This window comes from Littorina saxatilis, linkage group LG3, assembly GCF_037325665.1.
Source record: "Littorina saxatilis isolate snail1 linkage group LG3, US_GU_Lsax_2.0, whole genome shotgun sequence".
In the NCBI taxonomy this organism is placed as follows: Eukaryota; Metazoa; Mollusca; class Gastropoda; order Littorinimorpha; family Littorinidae; genus Littorina; species Littorina saxatilis.
The window spans coordinates 60,212,750-60,235,414 of record NC_090247.1 but is presented as its reverse complement, the minus strand read 5'-3'; the positions used below and the strand labels follow the sequence as shown (position 1 = coordinate 60,235,414).

General features: G+C 44.4%; 1 long non-coding RNA gene across 1 annotated transcript; it reads right to left on the bottom strand.

The window, feature by feature from the left end:
- Window positions 1-1,308: 1,308 nt before the first annotated feature.
- LOC138960993 (uncharacterized) lies at window positions 1,309-20,918 on the bottom strand. The gene is made up of 3 exons (XR_011454112.1): window positions 20,267-20,918; window positions 18,365-18,471; window positions 1,309-1,565 (listed from the first exon to the last, which is right to left on the bottom strand). It is a non-coding gene; the product is annotated as an uncharacterized lncRNA (long non-coding RNA).
- Window positions 20,919-22,665: the final 1,747 nt, after the last annotated feature.

Below are 22,665 nucleotides of genomic sequence, written 5' to 3'. Positions count from 1 at the left end.
GCCAATTTTATAGTCTTAGGTATGACCCGGCCGGGGTTCGAACCCACGACCTCCCGATCACGGGGCAGACGCCTTACCACTAGGCCAACCGTGCCGGTAGGTCCCATTTTGAAAGAAAGTTAGGGGTATGAGGATGCTGCTTTTGCGACCTTTGAGTTCCTTTTGCTTTTCGTCCAAGTGGTAGAATGGACGTACGTATCCCATGTAAAATGTGGGAAGAATAGAGTTATCCCGTGTAAAAATAAATAAGTAGATAGATAATTATGTTCCGGTGAGCCCAGCCCGGTCGATACAGCGGGTCCCACTTTGGAAGAAAGTTAGGAGTATGAGGATGCTGCTTTTGTGACTTTCCGAGTTCCCTTTGCTTTTTTGTCTATGTGGGAGAAAGGACGTATTCCATGTAAAATGTGGGAAGGATAGAGTTATCCCGTGTAAAAATAAATAAGTAGATAGATATGTTCCGGTGAGCCCAGCCTGGTCGATACAGCGGGTCCCACTGTAGAGCAGACCTGGGAGTGGCAGGATGCTGCTACAGCGACTCTCTGAGTGCCCTTTGCTTTTTGACCGGAAGTGAATGTTTTTGCAGTGGGTTTCTTTTCCCTCGTTCCTCTCTCCGATACACCTTGCACTCCCCATCCCTTTTTCACCGCTTTTTCTTTCTTTTCTTTTTTGTGTGTTCTCCTTCACTCCATGTCCCTTCCCCTTTTTTCAGAATATATTTTTCTGCTCTGCCCGGTCTCGCGTGACTGACGGTAGCTGACCTTGCTGCCGAGAGGTGAACGTGTTTCTCTCTCTCTATCTTTTTCTTTCTCTCCCCTCCCTCTCTCTCATGCCCTGTTCCTCTCCCTTTCATGTCTTGTTTTCACCCCCCCCCCCACTTTGCTCTCTCTCTCGCGTGCCTAGTTATACTCTCTCATGTCTTGTTTCTCTCTCTCTCTCTCATGCTCCCCCACCCCCCCCTCTCTCTCTCTCGATCGTTGCGTCTATTTCACTCATGCCGTCTCTCTCTCTCTCTCTCTCTCTCTCTCTCTCTCTCTCTCTCTCTCTCTCTCTCGCCCATATGGACCATATGGACCTAATGCTATCATCCCTCGGTAATAAAGTTTTCGAGTTCGAGTTCACCCCCCCCCTCTCTCTCTCTCTCTCTCTCTCTCTCTCTCTCTCTCTCTCTCTCGCCCCCCTCTCTCTCTCGTGCCCCCCTCTCTCTCTCCCCTCTCTCTCTCTCTCTCTCTCTCTCTCTCTCTCTCTCTCTCGTGCCTTCTTCCTCTCTCTCTCTCTTTTCACCTCCCCCGCTTTTTTTTTTCTCGGTCGAATTTTTGTTGCAGGGGTGAAGGGGTAAAAGTTAGCACATCATGGTTCATGTGGACGTTGAGCCCCAAAAGTACATTCGCCCTGCTCCGCTCGGGTCACTGAACGCTGGCTTCTTGGCAAGGGGGGGGGGGGGGGGGGGGGGGGTCCAGGGTTCGAGTCTTCCGTGTGTGTGACTTTTCTCCGCCTGTGTGTCCATGGGTTCGGGGTTTGTTCGCTCGTTCCTTGGCCCTGGCTGTGTGTGTCGGGCGAGATCTCTGAAAACATACAACAGAAGAAAAAAAAGATGTGTTTAGCGTCGGTGGGGGTCGTTGCAGCGGTGGACTTGGCTTTGCTTGGCTGAGCGGTCAACAGTGGACGCTCGAATGGGAGGGAGAAAGAATGACCTGTGTTGGAATGGTCAGTAAAGGTCAAAAAGGAAGGAGTTGAATTCTTTCGCATGAAAATAACAAAGGTCGCTGATCCATCCCCCCATCCCCTCCGCCAAATAACCCACCAGCAACAACCACACAACAACAACAACAACAACAAACAAACAACAACAACAACAGAGAATGTACAGAGACCCGACTGATTGTGTACAGTGTTCTTTTTTTTGTGAGCTTTGAAATTTGAAAATGGTATTGTTGGTTCTGCAAAACTTGACAGCAAGTGTATCTAAAAACAACTCTCCAGTGTCAAGCAATTTGATTGGTTACTGGAGGATTAACCTGATTGTGCTTTACATCCTTGGTCCAGCTTGGTTTTCCGCTGTCGAATTCCATTTTCTTTTTAAACCGAAAAAGTCAAGTTGTATCATTTTTTGAATGACGGGACATAGTTTGAAAGTCCACTCCGTCTCGTGAACACACTTTGTCTCGCCGTCTCAGATCTAGTCAAGCTTTCACAACGGGATAAGACCGTCGGCGTCCCTCCACTTGGTCAGATACCAAAAATGAACAGTCTGGGTGCTCTCTGTGCAGTTTTATTGTTTCAAAGAATTCATTTTGAATTTTTTTCCCTTCTAAATGGTAGTCCAAGTACAAAACAGAAAATACTTGTAACCGAGTGCCGAAACACTACGATCATCTCGGGAGGCGAAGTGCAATCAAACAGGATTGAAAATGTTAGGGCTAATTTCTTAGCCCTATAAAAACTGTTATGCAAACCCGAAGGTTTCCATGAACATACAGACAATCGGAAACCACCAGACCCCATCACAAACAGAATTCCCCAACCACCGGTGTTGACTTAAAGGCCAACAACTCGGGTGCAGAGTCTGCTGTGAAAGGAGCGGTAGCCTCCCCTGTCACATACTATAAACAATGGATCAGTATTGCATGACTCCTTTGGCTCAAGAGACAAAAAACAACAATAAGAACAAAATAAACACAAATAAAAACAACAATATGACAACTATAAGAAACAGAAAGGAACAAAAAACAAAATAAACACAAATAAGCAACACGTAAAAAAATAACACAATAAGAAAAAATAAACAACAATAACAAAGATTAATCAAACCTGGACAGACCCGTGATGACGTACATAACGGTCAGCACCGGCAGGACTGTGTCTATACATATCTAAAGATTGTTTTCTATGACAGTAAACCCTCCCCGAAACGAGTATAGTGTGAGAAAAAAAATCGATTTGAACCACGCGTGGTTACTGTTGCTCCCGCAGCAGAAAGACTCGCTTTTGAGTACACACTACAGCTAGCACAGTAGCAGTATTGGAGCATTCAACAAAATGGTTGAGCAAAGACCAGATTTGTTATTCAACTCAAAAGCCGTGGTAAGCAAGCTGCACAAAATTCGCTCTATTTGTGACGCATCTTGGAAGACTAGAATGTTTATAAATCTCCCACCCACCCCCCAAAAAAGAAGGAAAAAAAAAAAAGAAAAAAAGAAGAGAGTAATCGTAGAGTGAATGCAACGAGTGTTAGTTCATATTATTTCGCGTACTGTGCTGTTAGTTTATATGATTACGCGATCTGTATTCTTGACATTTTCTGGTGAAACTTTCTCTCTGTGCATGTTTGTACTGTACAGATTGATTAATTGATTGATTTTACAGACACACAGTCAAGCTTGTAATTTCTCTTTTAGAGATGAATAAAGATTATTGTATTGTATTGTATCTGAAGCCCCGGTGGGATAGTCAATACTCTCCCAAAAAAATCCGTGCAGGATAAACAGGACGTCAAACACAGTTGTTGGTTGACTCCCCCCCTCTCTCTCTCCACACACACACACGCATACACACACTCTCCGCTTCTGAGGTTACGCACAATACTCCCAAAACCCACACTAGCCTGTTGCACTCTCGACCTCCCTCTCACACACACAAAAATCGTTCATACTCGCAACCCATTTTTAGACACTTCTACTACCCTACCCCCCCCCCCCCCCCCCCCCCCCGTCCGTCAGTGTATACATATGTGTGACAAACGGTATACAAACGTAAGTGTTGCAACAATCTGCGCACACAACATCACCCCCAATCTCATCAGCAGGGAATTTAGGTCACTGACCCGGTTTACGTGGATTGCTAAAAATAGCTCCCTGCGATGCCGTTTTCGGCACTTTCTTGGGCCCTGCTTTCGGCTCTCTCGTGTACACACTCTTCACACTCACTCACACTGGGAGCGAAACTCGGGCTTCTGAGTGAAGTGGGATCTTTTCTTGCTTTTTTGTGCAGCGCGGAGGTTTTCTGTGTCAGAGAGAGAGAGAGAGAGAGAGAGAGAGAGAGAGAGAGGGTTCTACTACCTCGATCCGTCCGCCCCAAACCCGAAATAAACCCTAGTATTAATTTTTACTTGTTAGTTACGTGAGTGGAAAATTCTCTCTCTCGCTCGCTCTCCCTCTCTCTCTGAGACACACACACATATCGTCATTTCATTTTTCTTTCATTTCATTTTCATTACTTTATTGTCCCATCGCTGGGAAATTCGGGTCGCTTCCTCCCAGTGGAAAGCTCGCAGCAACGGGGTCGCGCTACCCAGGAGTCTGCGTGTTTAGGTGTATTCAGCCACCTGCACTTATGGCAGAATGACCAAGGTCTTTTACGTGCCATTGTGATGACACGGGGGTGGGACATGGCTTCTGTCTCTGGGTCTGCACATAAAGTTGACCCGTGTCCGTCCCGGCCCGAATTCGAACCTGCGACCTTTCGATCACAAGTCCAGTGCTCTACCAACTGAATGTACTATAGAGCCTCTATGTATGCTCTCTCCTTCTCTCTCAATCGCTCTCTATCTCTCTGACAAACACATGCGCTCACCTTCTCTCTCTCTCTCTCTCTCTCTCTAACACACACACACACACACACACACACACACCCACACACACCCACTCTCATGCACACACACACACCCACACCCCCACACACACACACAGCCGCTCTTCCGTCCCGAACCTAAAACTGGGTCAGCAGTGGAATATGTTGACCTAATTCTGTCAGCCCCGGCCGACTGGCCCGCGTACGGCCCGCGCTACTATAGCTACACGCAAGGATCGATTATTAATTAACAGGCTCATGCCCGGATCATAGAATCGAAGTGAAAGCTTTTTGCTGATTCTGTGGAATACACAATGAGGATTGTACATGCACACGTGTGTGTTCTACGGGCTAGTAAAGACTAAAGCGGTTTATAGCTACGGCGTGCGTTTTGATTTTGGACAAGCATCTTCAGCAAGAGACTGTTGTGCAGCTGTGCATAGAACAATTGCTTGTTGACTGAATGTAACTCAGTTATACAAGGTGGCTGTGAGTCGTTTGACTTAGAAAAATACAAATTAAAATGGTCTTAAAGGGTATGGATATCACGTATAGGAGTAAGCAATGTTTACAACTACACAAGAAATAGTCTCCTATTTCATCGTGCTCTGTACATTCTATGGAGCAAGCCTGCATTTTGGGAAAATAAACCAGAACGACATACATCCAAAACAAACATCCAAACCTAAGGTACGTATATTGGGAAAACATGTGTTAGGTTAATAAGAAAACTACAACAAAGTATAATATAAACCCATTTTCAGGTTGCATTGGTGACTGAAACGGATTTCATCAACTTTAGCCTACTATATATTTATGAAATGTCCTTTTATTCTATTAGAACCTCTTTCTCGTGCAAACGATCATGTAAACCAACACAGATCTTTCCATGTTTGTAGTTGTACATTTGATAAAAGCATTCGTCTATTTAAAATAGTATGCCATACCAAAATCTAAATAGCGTGTCCCTGATATATATTCAGAGTGGAAATTATTGTTTCCGAAATAAATAAAAGACACTGCCGACATACGAATGATGGTTCTACTACAACTGCTAATACTGATCATTTTAAACCATTATCACGCATATCCATAGCGCATACAACACGTAATAGATACTAATTTACCGAAAACTCAGTTCGTATGTTTGGGTCAACACAAATTCCTGGCGACTTTCTTGGGAAATGATAAATTCTCCTTACCTCTCCTCAAACGTTGTTCCCTGTAATTTCCTTTCTCTATCTTGTGAACCCAGAATCTGGTCTGGCGTAAAATCCTCATCGCTAATGTGTGGGCGAAAACTACTGTCGAACCTGTCTAAAGACACCACCCAAGGGACTGAGCAAAAGTGGCCTCTTTAGACAGGTGGTCTCTTTAGACAGGTGGTCTTTATGGAAAGGGTCGCCATTTGGCAAACACCCCACTTTCCAGAAACACAACTTTTCGCATGCCAACTAATATTGAGGTGTGATAAGCGCTCTGTGCCCTCCTGTGTACAACGCACAGATCACACCTCAATATTAGTTGGTATGCGAAAAGTTGAGGTAAAAGAAAAGATACTATTGAGGTGTGATCTGCGTGTTGTACACAGGAGTGCACACTACAGAGCGCTTCTTTCTCACTTCTTCGTTCTCCCCTGGCCTCGGAGCGCGCACCATTGGGCGGCCTTGTGACAATGTTGACCCGCATTTGCGTGCGATGCCAGGCATGTGGACACACACGACCCCTGTGCTGCCCTTACAGCGCCATCATAACGCCGCATGTGTTTGCAGAAATGCACAACTCTCAACTATCCCTTGCCAAATTAGGAAAATCTCAGTCCTGAATGCCGCTTTTGTTTGCAGAAATGTACAGCTCTCAACTATCGCTTGCCAAATTAGGAAAATCTCAGTCCTGAACGCCGCTTTTGTTTGCAGAAATGCAATGCTCTCAACACTTGCTGGCTACATTAGAGAAATATCGGTCCAGAACGCTGTCTGAGTTTGCAAAAATGTACAGCTCTCAACTCTCCTTGCCAAATCAAGAAAATCTCGGTCCAGAACGCCGCCTGTGTTTGCAAAAATATAGTATTACAACGCTCAACTCTTGCTCGCAAAATTATAGAAATCTCGGTCCAGAACGCCGCTTTTGTTTGCAGAAATGCACAGCTCTCATCACTTGCTGGCTACATTAGAGAAATATCGGTCCAGAACGCCGCCTGAGTTTGCAGAATCTGAAATGTACAACGCTCAACTCTCGCTCGCCAAATTATGGAAATCTCAGTCCAGAACGCCGCTTTTGTTTGCAGAAATGTACAGCTCTCAACACTTGCTGGCTACATTAGAGAAATATCGGTCCAGAACGCCTTGGTTTTTGCAGAAATGTACAGCTCTCGCTTGACAAATCAGATAAATCTCAGTCCAGAACGCCGCTTTTGTTTGCAGAAATGTACAGCTCTCAACACTTGCTGGCTACATTAGAGAAATATCGGTCCAGAACGCCTTGGTTTTTGCAGAAATGTACAGCTCTCGCTTGACAAATCAGATAAATCTCGGTCCAGAACGCCGCCTGTGTTTGCTGAAATGTACAACGCTCAACTCTCGCTCGCCAAATTATGGAAATCTCAGTCCAGAACGCCGATTGTGTTTGCAGAAATGTACAGCTCTCAACTCACAAGTTGAGCTGTCTACATTAGAGAAATATCGATCCAAAACGCCGCCTGTGTTTGCTAAAGTGTACAACTTTCAACTCTCGCTAGCCAAATTAGTAAAAACTCAGTTCATTTATTCTCAAACGTTCAACGTATTTTTGAACAGTTCACACATGACCCGCCGGCGCAGTCTATGTTTGCAGAAATATACAACGCTCAACTGATTGGCCAAATTAAATGAATCTTTGTGTAGTTCCAGTCAAACGTTCAACCGTATTGTGAACAGTTCACACAGCTCACTTCTCTAAACCTTTATCCTTGTAGAATAAAGTTCGTTCGTTCGTTCTATAGCACAGGGATGACGTGAGAGAATAATGCAACTGATTTTTTTCAAATCAGGGACTGGGATGCAAAGCGGCTAACAACTGTTACTCCATTTGTGGCCACTTCTGCAAAAACAGTCACTGTGGTCAAAATGATTGTAATACATCCCCAGACTGTTTTCCATTTCTTTCATCCGTTTTACAATGTGCTATCACTGATCCTTTTACAAATAAGGCTTGCAGTGGGAGTCAGTGACCACAATTATTTTTTGTTTAGATTTTGGTCTAACTTTTACCTCGCATTTCTCCAATCATAGGCGTAACTCAAAGATGCCCAAAGTCTCAAAAATGGCCAAATATGAAAAAAAATACAAAAGGAAACGTGTTCCACTTTTAAATCATTGATCAAGTCATGATGGATCTTGTTTTCAAAGCTTGATGAAACAAGTGAATCCTTGAAAAGGGGAGGTGACTCAGGCAATGGTACTTGGCCTCAGGGCATTGCTGTTCCTGGGTTCAGTTGCCGGTCATGGCAGAAATCGAGATACTCAGATGGTTGGAATTCGCCAAGTAATAATCTGAACCGTGTGTTCACGTTGTGGACATCACCTTTGTAGCGCGCGTTGTTCAAAATACTTCTTTTCATTAAACCGTTGACAATGTTAGGAGAGCCCATGTTGCCAGTGCCATGAACAAAAAATGACATGCAAACATTCTCCAGAAAACAGGCGAACTTATATATTTTGCTTTCAATGAGCTGTGCACGTGCATTTGTCCAAGAGCAATGCATTTTTGGCTCACGAAGTGTAGCCTATGCGATCGTAACTTTGTCTGTCTGTGCGTTTGTGCGTTTGTGCGTGTGTGTGTGTGTTTGTGCGTGTGTATGTCTGTGGTAGAAACTTTAACATTTCCGAGTCTATGTGTGAGTGGTTATCCAAGACTATGGATAAAGCTCGCATAAGATTACGTCACGTCAGTTATGTGCAACATTAGGATCGGTAGGTCTACAGATGAGTACATTGTTGCGGTTGTCAATGGAGTTGTGATCTGGCTCTGTCCAGATCTGTAATTAGAAAATAGTCTGCAAAGGACAGAGGAAGCTCTCTCCTCCCCCTCCAACCCCCCCCCCCCCCCCCCCCCTCTGAACGTGACATTGAAAAATCATCAACGACGGACTTGAGACTGGGCAGCTGGTGTCCTCACTGTGACCATTAAAACTCACAGGCCACACGCACCCATAGCCCCCCCCCCCCCCACCAGGGTCATTGTCTCTTTATCCGCCATGCTCGTCCCCCCCTCCCCCTCCCCTCCCTTGTCTTTGCTACAACTACAAGCCAGCCAAAACACTGACCCCACTTCCTCCCAATTTAGTGGGTTATTTCTATACGCCACTCTTTGTTTTCGGGAGGGACGGTGGACGTGCCTATTCAATGAACCCTTTCTCTCTAGCATATTGGTGTGACAAGCTGGATGACAGGGGTCTGACTCAGGTCTTAGAGCGAGTGTGGGTGGGAGGAAGGGGTTGAGGGGAGGGGTAATATAGGGCTTTTGTTCTTGGTTCCAAGAGGTTGGCGCCAGAGGTACTCTACAATGTGAGGCTACTCTGATGAGAGGACATCTCCCAAAAAAGAGGACACCCTAAAGAAAGGACACCTTATGTTGTCCCTGTCACGTTTGTCTATAATCTTGACCAAAATAGTTTCTATGATGATGGTTTACCTCAATACCTGCGTTGCAGGGACACTTTTGTTCCCAAAGGTGTCTTTTCATCGCAGATACCACTCTCTAGTATATATATATGGGGTGGTATGTAATCAGAGGGAGTAGGTCTGTGAGAGGAAGAGCAACATGCATGGATGAAACTTCCCATCAGAAATTCAGGAATTCCTGATTCGACCACTTATTTTCTGATATATTTTCTTGAATTTTCAAAATACCCAAGAATGTGAAATAGGAGGAAATACACAAAAAAAGAACATGTTTTGAACATCTGAAAAACCAACCCAAATTTCTGTCTGATTTTAAAGATGCTCTAGTTTCATCCCTGAAAATAGTACATCCCCATGAGATTCCCTGGAAGTGTAAGGGGTGGTGGCGTTTTTATAAGCCTTGTTTCCCTCCCCTGACAACACGTCTGTCCATCGTCGTGGAGTGCTGTCCTCCCCATGCAATCCTGGAATTAATTCAATTAACATTTACACTGGGACTGAGACCTTGACGGTACCAGGGCCAGGGGCTAGTTCGGGGGTCAGGCCTGATGATGACAAAGGGGGGCGGGGGCAGGAGGAGTTAGGATGGACTCGGGGTGGGGTGGGGGGGGGGGGGGGTAGATGATGAAAATGAATGATGATAATGGCTTTGGCACGCTTGTGTTTATGGCCTATGGTGGATGACTTGGGGGGGGGGGGGGTAGATGATGAAAACAATTGATGATGGCATTGCCACTTTTAACATGCTTGTGTCCATGTGTGTGGTGTTAGTTTTTTTTTTTGTTTTTTTTTGGGGGGGGGATTGTTTAATGACTGGCGTGGACAGGGGATATGACTAATGACAAGGGGCGAGGAGGGGGGGGGGATTACAAGGGGGAGTTAGGATGGATTAGGGAGGGTTTTTTAGTGAGGCAGGGAGATGATGAACATAGATGCTGAAAATGAACCTGATCATTTTAGCATGTCCATGGCCCTTGGTAGTGGACCAGGGCTGGAGGTGGTCAGGGAGGGGGTGCAGGGGTGGACGTTTGAGCACTGGTCAGATGATGAAAAATTAATGAGGACAATGGCATTGACCGTTTCAGCACGCTTGCATTCAGTGACTGTGGTGGATGAAGGGGGAAGTGTAGGGGGGTGAGGGGGAGGCTGAAGGGGTGTTTGTGGACTTTTGAGTACTGATCAGATAATGACAATGGGTGAGGGTTTCATATACTACTACCAAAGGACGTGCACAGCGTGATTCCTGACTTCGCTAGCGAGTTCATTGGTATTGTTTAATACTGTACTGATAAAAATGAGTAACAATACCCGAAGAGCGAGGAGCATTCTAAACACGAGAGTCAGACTACATTATTATGATTATATACCACATGTGAATAATATTCATAATAATATACATACCCGTTTAGACGAATGTTCGAACATGTATTGGGATCAGGAGTCTATGTCTTACCTTCTAACTCCATCTCAATTATTGTGGATAATTATTTATAACATAATAAAAGGTGACAGTAACCATGAGATTAACGGCATCACAAGCAGGTCACAACAAAGAAAAAATAATAACATTCTATTTTATCACTGTGCTTGATCCCCTGGTACAGGTTTCTTTGCTGGATCACCTGCACGACTGTTAAACACTCTTTTAACTGATGATACTGCGTTTCATGATATAATAATAATAATAATAATAGTAATAATAATAGGGATTGTAAAAATCTCTGCATGAACACATATTAACTCAGAGTAATATAAAACAAAAGCTAACTGGATTAATTTACTGTCCTGACAAACTTTTTCCTCCTTCCAACCTGTATCAATCAAATTGAAACTGTTGTCATTTGAGCTCCCTTGACAATACAATCAGATTAAAGTAAAATTCAATCATGAATAGAATAAATCCAGAAAAGAATGAAATGAAAATAAAATACCCTACAGCAGGCTAGCCACACAAAAAAGGAGTAAATGTGTCAACATTACAATCTGCTCAGGAGTGTTGTTTAAAACAAAATTTCTTCAGTTTTATGTGCCCTGCATGAACACAATATGATATATATTATATCTCCATTTTAAACCCTGTTGGCCACATCAGTCCACGTATGTGTCAATTATGTCTGAGTTCGCCAATCTCATTTTGTTTTGACATTGATGTGTTTGCATGGTGTTTTTTTCATCCCTCAATTTCAAGCAGCATGGAAGTTTTTGTGTGTTCGCAACTTTGCAGTGTGCCAGAATGACTGCCCCTTTTCAGGGTTTTGTCGGTTTGTTGTTGTTGTTGTTGTTGTGTGTTTTGTCTCGATGACCTATGGGGTCTTGCGATGCCGATTCGGCATTGATCTTATTCTACAAAGGCTAGAGTAATAATCGTGTCATACTGTGTGATTCACTCACTCAAAACATTTGACATTTTAAGCGGGTACTGCTATTTAACTTCTACACCTCCGATTAACAAGACTCTGAATCTTCCTTCTACTATTCCAGTTTGCCGGGATTCTCGCTGAATTGACACAAAGAAAAACAAACGACATTTGAGCGAAGGGCAGTCGCCACTGACATACAAGTACAATTTGTCAGAAACTGATCAATAGTACAGAAGAAAAACATCAGATACCTTATTTTACGACAACACGTATCCAAATGCACGCCGGGTTCCTCCAGAACAAGGGAAATTCAAAATCCACACACGCACAGAGAAGGCACAGGCAGCAGCGGTAGCACTACTAGTGCTACTACTGCAGGCGTTTTGGACTCAAACTTCAAGGTCGTTGCTAGTACAGTGGAACCCCCCCTTTTAAGACCCCCCAATTTAAGACTTCCTCCCTTTTAAGACCTTGTTTTTGCAGTCTTTCTGTTCATAACCTCTGTAATTGTACCCCTATTTTAAGACTCTCTCCTTTGTTAAGACCTGATTTTCTCAGATTTTTCAAGGTCTTAATAAGGGGGGTTCCACTGTACAGAGCTGTAGCCGCGGGGAAGGACAACTACAATGGAAACATGGAGGAAGACAAGGAAGCCAGTAAAAAAAGGGAAGGAGGGGCGGGGTTGATGTGTTGGGGGGTGGGGGGTTGGGGGAGTAGTGGGGCTTGTACAATAGAAACCCGATTTGTAGACATCCACAAATCTGAGAAAACAAGGTCTTAAAATGGAGGTAAATTGACAGGGGTTATGAACACAAAATTGGAAGAAAAAACAAGGTTTTAAAAGGGAGGAAGTCTTTAATTGGGGGGGGGTGGGGGTCATCAAAGGGGGGTTCCACTGTACAGAAAACTGTGATGGCGAGGGGAGCAGGACAGTGCAGACCAGCCGACAATGCAGAAGAACATGTTCCTCCTGTCTTGTCCCGCGCGCAGTTCGACCCACCTGCCTGCAACCCTAACCTTCGCCCGACCTCTGACCTGACCTTTGAACCCAGCTAGGGTCCAAGCTTCTCCCCCTACTAACTACACGCACAGTCTTCCGCGTGCACTCGGAAGTACAGGCGCCTGAATGATAGTCGTCACTGAAAAGAGAGAAAAAAATCGGTCGGTGAAACTTCAAGTCAAGGACCATCGATTTTTTCCCTCACAGCGTTCGTCCTGGCAAGACCAACTCCGTGCAGAGAATTCAGGCACCAGTACTGCTCTCTTGCTGTCCACTTTAGCAAAGAAAGCACGCTAAGACACTCACTTTCAGTGAGGTTTTGTGTTATAACTTCCAGTATGCTGTAATGTAGGTCGTTGCAATGATCCCAGCAATATGTCATGTGTGTGCAGTTCTTTAAAATTACGACCACGGGTGCTGATTAGAATCTGTCAAATTCGGTCAGAACACGGGCACAATTTTGTTTGTTTGTTTGCTTAACGCCCAGCCGACCACGAAGGGCCATATCAGGGCGGTGCTGCTTTGACATTTAACGTGCGCCACACACAAGACAGAAGTTGCAGCACAGGCTTCATGTCTCACCCAGTCACATTATTCTGACACCGAACCAACCAGTCCTAGCACTAACCCCATAATGCCAGACGCCAGGCGGAGCAGCCACTGGATTGCCAATTTTAAAGTCTTAGGTATGACCCGGCCGGGGTTCGAACCCACGACCTCCCGATCACGGGGCGGACGCCTTATCACAAGGCCAACCGTGCCGGTCACGGGCACAATTAGTAAGCGGTGTTTGCAGTATGGTGTCAGCGCAAAACTGTCACATATGAACCATCTAAACATTACAAAATGTTAGCCTAGGAAACTGCGACATAGTTCTCGTTTAGGCAATCTGCATCCAACTGTCCTTCAATACAGCAGATAGTTGCTTTAAAAAAAAAAGGGTCACTTGTAAGTGCCTGTACAATAGTATAGGCGCACGAAATATAGGAAGCTGCAATGGTGTGTGTGTGTGTGTGTGTGTGTGTGTGTGTGTGTGTGTGTGTGTCTGTGTGTGTGTATGTATGTGTGTGTGTTTGTGTGTGTGTGTGTGCGTGTGTGTGTTTGTGTGTGTGTGTGTGTGTGTGTGTGTGTGTAGGGGGGGGGGTGGGAGGGGGGTTACCAATATTAATTGAAAAGTCGAATTCAGTATTATTAAAGAGCCGCACAGACTGTCTTCTATTTCATAAGGTCATCCTTTCAGTCGAATTCAGTATTATTAAAGAGCCGCACAGACTGTCTTCTATTTCATAAGGTCATCCTTTCACTTTGGCACGAGTGTATCAAACATCTGCAGCCTGGTTGCAGTTCTGAGTGGAATTTATTCGGAAAATAAATGTCGTAACACTAATGGACACCCGCGTCATTCTGCGTAATACAGTGAGCGAAAAACACCCACACTGCACGCGGAAGCTGTAGATTTATGACGTGTGGAAGATGCTGTTATCTTATGTAAAAGCAAGCACAGATCTGTGAAGGATGGTACGATCTTTTACACGAGAAAAAATTTACGTTTTAGCATCATAAAAAACTGAAACATTGGCATAGTGTACACATAATTTTCGAAATTAATTGCGTCACTTTTTCCTCACGATGTATATATATACGCTGTACAAAGCGCACTCGAACTCCACAGTTTTATTACTGGAGGATAGTAGCGTTCTTACTGGCAGTGGTAGACCTTGCTAATTTAATAAACATACATTGAACGAAAGATGAGTATACAAAAGCTATAAACAAAAGAAGCTGAACAGACAATACTTATAATCATACGAAATATAACTTTTTTTGAATTCACTGTTTAGTCCTTAAGTCCCCTCCAGAGAGAGAGAGAGAGAGAGAGAGAGAGAGAGAGAGAGAGAGAGAGAGAGAGAGAGAGAGAGAGAGGGAGGGAGAGAGAGAGAGAGAGAGAGAGAGAGAGAGAGAGAGAGAGAGAGAGAGAGAGAGAGAGAGAGAGAGAGATGTGATCTGAAATTCCCAAGGACAGAGTACCACATAACAGCAAAGTGGACGACTCACCCAGCGGTGGCGTGGGAACTTTTACTGCTTGCAGGAAGGGGAAAAAAATCGATACTGGATTTGGGCAGAACTATACTGTTGCACTGTGAGCGATAAAGAAGCGAGAGCAAAAAGGGCTCTTTTGAGCCTGTACGCAAAAAAAATAATCAAAACAATCTCACTACCGCTTGGTACAAATATCTCCTGCAAAAATTGTCCAACATCGAGAGCCTATGCTCATCGTCAGATCTTGCTTGATCCTCTTTTGTCGCAACCGGCTTTTCCACCTGCGAGTTTCCGGGTAGAAAGGCGCAAGAAAAGCCGGGTGGATGAGAGGATCACAAAAAGCGAGTCTCACGACAATGGGGAGGAGGAGTTAACAAGCGTGATTGTTTAAAATCGCTTGTACACAAGACAACGCTTTTTGTCCGCCAGGATTGGACAGGGTGGCAAGTACATGTACTGGTGGTGCTGTGTAGTAAAGCTGTGTTAGTGGTGATGCTCTCAGTGATGAAGTGTGCTGAAGAGAGACTGTGCGGGACTGGCTGTGACTAACGGAACACGTGAAGCTCGGCAGCACTGTGCGTTTTTCAAGGTCATCGCTGTTTCTTGAGAGCCGGCATTGAATGTGTGAGCTCTTTTATACCTCGTTTTTATATATCTTTTGGGGCTGCATTGACAACATATTAACGCGTGTGAACGTCAAAACATAATTCTTTAACAGTTTAAATTTTGTTGTTCTTCTCATGTTTTGTTTTCAAAATTTGCAACTGCAAAAGCGCAGTTTTGGGAAGTTATGTTTGGGTTGTAATATTCCAAAAGGTCATTTCAATGGTTGCATGCGAGTTTTTGAGTCACACTGTGTATACTCACACGTTGAATACAGGTTCTAATTCTCCTTTGTAATCACCTTTCCCCATCCATGCTTTATGGATGCGCTTTTCTTAAGGTTAATAATGCACACATTACACACATTTGGCATTTAACAATAGCTAAACACAGTACGGTCAATTTTATTAACAAAATAAGTAATGGTAAAACTGTAAAAGTAATTCTAAACTGTCATCAGAACACGCTTCATGACTATTCATCTGCCTATTCTTGCAAGTGTTTCAAGTTAATAGTACAATAAGTAAGGTACATCTGATGACACGCTTCATGACTATTCATCTGCCTATTCTTGCAAGTGTTTCAAGTTAATAGTACAATAAGTAAGGTACATCTGATGACACGCTTCATGACTATTCATCTGCCTATTCTTGCAAGTGTTTCAAGTTAATAGTACAATAAGTAAGGTACATCTGATGACACGCTTCATGACTATTCATCTGCCTATTCTTGCAAGTGTTTCAAGTTAATAGTACAATAAGTAAGGTACAATTTATTTTATGGATGTGTATTTAAAATGTGAATGTTAAACCTCAGAAATATGAGTAATGTTTATGTTCATTATTCTTCATAAAAAGAATTCTGTTCTTGTGCATATATTTAAAAACTTCAGCTCCCAATACTGCTAACAAGCTTCTTAGCTTTTAATAATGCCTTGTTCTCGTAGTAATCTTACAATAGAATAAATAAGAGGGGTTTTATTCAAAAATGAAATCAGAAAAACATCTAACAATTGAAGTAGTCGTGCAGACCAATCATACATTTCTAATTTTGGGATTAACTGTTACTTGTTTTGGTTTTAAAATTATTAAGGATTTGTGATTTTAGTTATTGTCGTCATAACTGATGTCTGATACATATATAATTCTTACTGATACTTCTATACTGTTTATTTTACGCATATGTACAATTGATGGTTAAACACGTTTTGTTAAGGAGGAGCATGCTTGTGCGTGTGTGCTGTTGTGGGTTTTGCGTGGGGAATGTATGCGGGCGTGCGTGAGCGTGTGTGTGACTGAGATTGCAAGCGATGTTTGGAAGGGCGTGTATGGATTGATTGATTGTACTCTGGCCAAAACATGTCCCTAGTGTACTGCACATGGTTGAAATAAAGTCTTATGTCTTAGGGTTTACTGCTACATTCCGACAAGACAACGAGTTGTTTAAACCTTTCCAGTGTGTGGTATTTGTGTCTTCTCTCCAGTGAGTGACACATAATTTGACCTAATAATATTTGGACCGGCACGGTTGGCCTAGTGGTAAGGCGTCCGCCCCGTGATCGGGAGGTCGTGGGTTCGAACCCCGGCCGGGTCATACCTAAGACTTTAAAATTGGCAATCTAGTGGCTGCTCCGCCTGGCGTCTGGCATTATGGGGTTAGTGCTAGGACTGGTTGGTCCGGTGTCAGAATAATGTGACTGGGTGAGACATGAAGCCTGTGCTGCGACTTCTGTCTTGTGTGTGGCGCACGTTAAATGTCAAAGCAGCACCGCCCTGATATGGCCCTTCGTGGTCGGCTGGGCGTTAAGCAAACAAACAAACAAACAAAAAACAAACCTAATAATATTTCCTGTCAAGAGCAGTAGCGCGTAAAAAACATGTCATTTTTCCAGAAGTGTATGTGGCTGATTACACCGAAATGCGCACACAACTGGGTAGCGCGACTCTTGTTGTTGCTAGCTTTCCACTGGGAGGAAGCGACCCGAATGTCCCAACAATGGGATGATAAAGTACAGAAAATGAAATGAAAAAAAAAGTATTCTACACCACATCAACGCCGATTTTCAAAGCAAACCCTTACGTGTATTGAATCAAACATGTGAAGCAAATTTGCAATGAAAAGTATTCTTCACCACATCAACGCCGATTTTCAAAGCAAACCCTGGCTTACGTGTATTGAGTCAAACATGTGAAGCAAATTTGCAATGAAAAGTATTCTTCACCACATCAACGCCGATTTTCAAAGCAAACCCTGGCTTACGTGTATTGAGTCAAACATGTGAAGCAAATTTGCAATGAAAAGTATTCTACGCCACATCAACGCAGATTTTCAAAGCAAACCCTTACGTGTATTGAGTCAAACATGTGAAGCAAATTTGCAATGAAAAGTATTCTACACCACATGAACGCCGATTTTCAAAGCAAACCCTTACGTGTATTGAGTCAAACATGTGAAGCAAATTTGCAATGAAAAGATTGCGGTGTTCAGTTATGAGCCCCTTAACTTCTGTGCCTTTGATGATTGAAGAAATCTTTACTAAAATCTTTTGTTTGCTGAACTGACGCAGAATAAGATTGAAGTCAAGAGAATGTTTTGAAGTACTCAAGATTAAAATTGTACAAAAGTGATGTGCACTGGTCTAGAAATTGAGATACAGAAAACATTAAAAGTGTGCCATTTTCTGTTGGCCCTCAAAGTCAAAGCACATGCGTGCTATACATTGATTAAGTACATACTCATAAACTTGTTAATCTGTAAATAAATTTGAAGATTTTCTCTCACCAACACACCCCAGAGCTTAGAATCTCGATTCGGGAGTGGAGAGAGAATGGCCATAGAGATACCTGTTCGTCTTTGTTCTGCAAAGCGAAAGTATTCATGCTGTGGGATTCACATTTTCCCCTCCAAAACAGAATGTCAGATTCGAAGATTTTCAAGGCCGTTACCTCGTTAATATCTCTTTCAAATTTAGTAATTTCACTCCCCCGAAAGCGGCGTATGGCTGCCTAAATGGCAGGGTAAAAACAGTCATACACGTAAACGCCGTGGGAGTTTCGGCCCATGAACGAAACAACAGTAGTTTCATGAAATGAATGATGTTTGAAATAGAGTACATTTACGCTGGTGCTTACCTGCGTCAACACGCCAAGTGGTCTCTTCTCCCTTGTCCTGTCAACACGCCAAGTGGTCTCTTCTCCCTTGTCCTGTCAACACGCCAAGTGGTCTCTGCTCCCTTGTCCTGTCAACAAAAGGACAGACAAAAAGATGCATCATATTGAAACACTAAAGACCTCCAGCAGTAAAATGACATTACTTTCTGAAGTGCAGAACGCTCTTGTATCGGCGCATACAAACACTCACATGGCGGAAAATATCTTCGGTTCATTCTTGTCATAAAAACACGACTAAAGCACGATTTTTCTGTGCGTTTTCCGCAGCAAAATTGGACTCTGTGAGCACTATTAGCGCTGAAATATACGAAAGCTGTGAGCTGCCATTTCTGTTTGTAGAGCAATGAATAAATTGCGTGTAAATAGATCGTTCGAAAATGCTAAGGTCAGGAACGGCGTCTGGATGAAAATCGCAGTCGATAGAAATCATGATTCAGACCAAAGAAAGTGTGCATTTTCTAAGCTGAAGTTCACACACAATATATTTAAAACCACAGCTGCCAATGTAAACGATACCTACCAAAACAGTTCATGTGGATCGGATCAGCACAGCAGTACAGTTAGGTTACAACGAGAGAGAAAAACTGACAAATCTGGGAAGGCGTGAGTCCGCCAGACGCTCAACAGGAAGTGACGTGATTCTCTCAAATTACCTTTCTGATCTACATAATATGTTCAAGTCTACATCCCCCACCTACGAATATAATTCACAAAAGCATCTTTTAAATGTAGTTATTACACTTCCAGTATATTCTGTGCGTACTTCGACTAAAACGTGCATTCTTGCCGTTCAGCAAAAGTTTCAAGAAGGAACTGACCTTTCTACTGAAGAGGTTGTTCACTTGTATACATCGGTAAGAAAATAGGTCACTACAAAAAAACTCTTTCTATATATAGTCAAAGCGGTTAGTGACAGAGATTGCAGACGGCGTGCCTATACGAAGTCTTGGTACCGTACATGCTTTTAAGAAAATCCTTTTTTGTGCAGAAAGCGTAGGTGAATAAACTGCTACCTAATCTATTTTTAGACCTGCGGAATGCAATTTAATTGTACAAACTTAAGATATTTTGCAAAGACGGTTTGCATTATAAATGCACTCATTGAGATAATTCCTATAATGTTATTTATCTAGGTCAGATATTTAAGTATTTGAACAAGGATTTAAAACAAGAGAAGAAGGCGATCTTGATTAATGGTGCATGAGTTGGTATTTACAAGGGCAGAAACAAAACCTTGAAAACCGCGGCGCATACTGGTATAAGACTTAGCTTCTTGAAAGGATTTCACATTTTTCTTACTGTTAAAATTTACAGTTTGTATGAAAAACTTCAAAAATACGCGTCCGCAACACAGCAGCATTCGCATGTTCTAGCGTTTTCGACCGTGTTTTCTTGTCTTCGCGGCCAGCAATGTTTCTTTATTTTCTCAACGTTTATATTTATTTGTTTGTAAAGCTTGGACCTCGTTGAGGCCTTGAAGTTGAAGACGAGCGGCAAAAAGCGAAAGTGTGGCCTCAGACAGACAGCGCGACAGTGGGCAGCGACGCGCACAGGCACCGCGTTCGAGTATCGCACTAATAACGCGTCTGGCTGGCGATACTAGACCCAGGACCGATCGATAGCTGGAACCCGTCAGTGTAAAGCAACGAGCACAGTCAGCACTTGTGTGTGTGTGTGTGTGTGTGTGTGTGTGTGCGTCTGTGTCTTTTGCTCTCGCTCTCTGTTGCTCTCTCTGTCTCTCTAGTCTCTCTCTCTCTCCCCCTCTCTCTCTCTCTCTCTTGGTCTCTCTTGGTCTCTCTCTCTCTCTCTCTCTCTCTCTCTTTCTATCCCTTCTCTCTTCCAACTCTTCCCAGTCCCACTCACAATCATGGCCTTGCTCGCTTCTCCTCTCCTCTCCTCTCCTCTGTCCTCCGGCCTCCTCAGTCCCAACGTTCGATCCCCCGCACGCCGGTGCCGTGATGTGTGTCACAGGAGATCAGCTGTTTTGTCTGGCGTTTCTTGGCTGCACGTGTTGAGCACTGCACTGCACTCTTGCTGCACAGCCAAATCAGGGCGGGTGCATGCAGCGGGGAGTGGAGAGATGCTACAGTGTGGGCGCACTTGGGTTGGGAGGGACACCCGTCCGCAGGTGGCTTGACCTATTTCCTCCACCTCCTCCTCCTCCTCACTCCTTCTTTGCAAGGCTGGTACTCGCAGGGAACCACGACACTACACATAGAGAGTGAAGGCAGCTAAGGTCGGGCTTGGAGGGAGGACGGAGAGAAGGTCGGGGAAGGAGGGGAAGTGGGCTGTGGAAGCGACGGGAGAAAAAGGAGAAGGGGAAGTCTTGGAGGACTATCTTTGCAGACCCGTGGTGCCGACCGGCGGAACGTATCGATCGCTTTTTCACTTTCACACGAAGGACTGGTACCAGCAGCCACCACCACCACCGGCAGCGCGCCGCAGTACCCAAAAACCCTGGCCATGACCCAGATTGTTGTCATCTTGGTCGCCGTTCTTCTATCTCTCTTCTGTCTTCTCTCTCTCTCTCTCTCTCTCTCTCTCTCTCTCTCTCTCTCTCTCTCTCTCTCTCTCTCTCTCTCTCTCTCTCTCTCTCTCTCTCTCTCTCTCTCTCTCTCTCTCTCTTTGTGTCTTGTCCTTCTCTTTCTCTCTCCCTCCCTCCCTCCCTCTCTCGTTTTTCTCCATCGCTTATGTCTTTTCTTGTCCCTTCCCTGGACCTGTTGAAGACAGGTCGACCACAGTGATGAAATTCCACAGTCCTAAGCTCACACAGTGTGTGGTGGTATTTCTGTACAAGCGTGGTCGTCATCTCTCTTTTCTGTCTCTCTCCTTGTCTTTTGTCCTTCTCGCTCTGTTCCCTGTCTCTCTTCTTGTCCTTTGCTAGACCTGTTGAAGACAGGTCACAGTGTAGAAAGTTCGCAGTCTTAGGCTAACCCTCAGTGTGGTGGTATTTCTATAAAAGGCTAATGCTACAGTGAAGGTATAGTCAAGGCTTAGTCAAGGGTCTGCGGCCGCAGTATTTCCATTCAAGACTGATTGATAATACAGTGAAGGCATAGTCAAGGCTTGGTCAAGGCTTTGCGGCCGTGGTATTTCTTTTCAAAACTGATTGATAATACAGTGAAGGCATAGTCAAGGCTTGGTCAAGGCTTTGCGGCCGTGGTATTTCTTTTCAAAACTGATTGATAATACAGTGAAGGCAAAGTCAAGGCATTGATATTTTTTTTAAGACTGATTGATGATACTGTGAAGGCATAGTCAAGGCATAAATTGTCAAGGCTCTACAGTGGTGTTATTTCTATACAAGACAATACTGATGATACAGTCAAGGCATAGTCAAGGCATGGTCAAGGCTCTGCGACTGCTGCGGCGGCGACGGCGGTGGTGGTGGCCGCCGCTCGAGCATTGAGCGAAGCAGGGAGGGTGGTGATGAAATTCCTGCGGCGGCTGAAGACTGAAGAAGAGAGGAATAGAAAGGGAGGGGGGAGGAAGAATAAGAAGAGGCGCACAGTGGACGGGGAAGGAGGGGGGGGGGGGGGTAGAAAGCACGTGCTGCTCGCCGTACAGTCAGTGTGGGGCCACGTTGCTTCACAGTGATGCAATAGTCACTGTCAGCGTCCGCTGGTCGTCGCATGACTCCTTCCTCCCTCCTTCCCTCCCTTCCTCCCTCCCTCCTTCCGTCCTCCGGGCACTGAGTCAGGCACCATTCTTCACCACGACGAAGGCCACCATTTTTACTACACACACCAGTCATCACCACTACTGACGGGCTAGCTACGCAGCAGCTCTCTATCTCTCTTGGAATTCCCCTTCATTTTCGTTGTGTCGACGACTCACCAGCTGCAACACGGCAAACAATCATGTGAAATTTGTTGCGCACAAGTATAGAGATGAAGAAATTCCAGCGCAACAATCAGTAGTGGCGGTCGTAGTAGAAGTAGTAGTAGCAGCAGAACAGCGATAGAATGCAGAAGATGAGAACGAAGGAGAGAGCTTGCTCACTGTGAGTTCTATCGTTGACCTTGGACGGTCGGTCCGGCGTGTACCACAGAACTTGTGGCGTGTACCGGCTTTTTGCTCAGGGTCTTTTTGTCTTCCTCCCAGTCTTTACTACAGCACCGCATTTGCCTTCACTTGACTACTGTGATTTCTCTGGTATTCCACGTACCTTCACAACGAAGAACCGTCAGTGCCTTGGCTGTGTGGTGGTGGTAGTTGCAGCTGCAGCAGCGGCGGCGTCGACGGTGGAAAGAAAGTTGTTG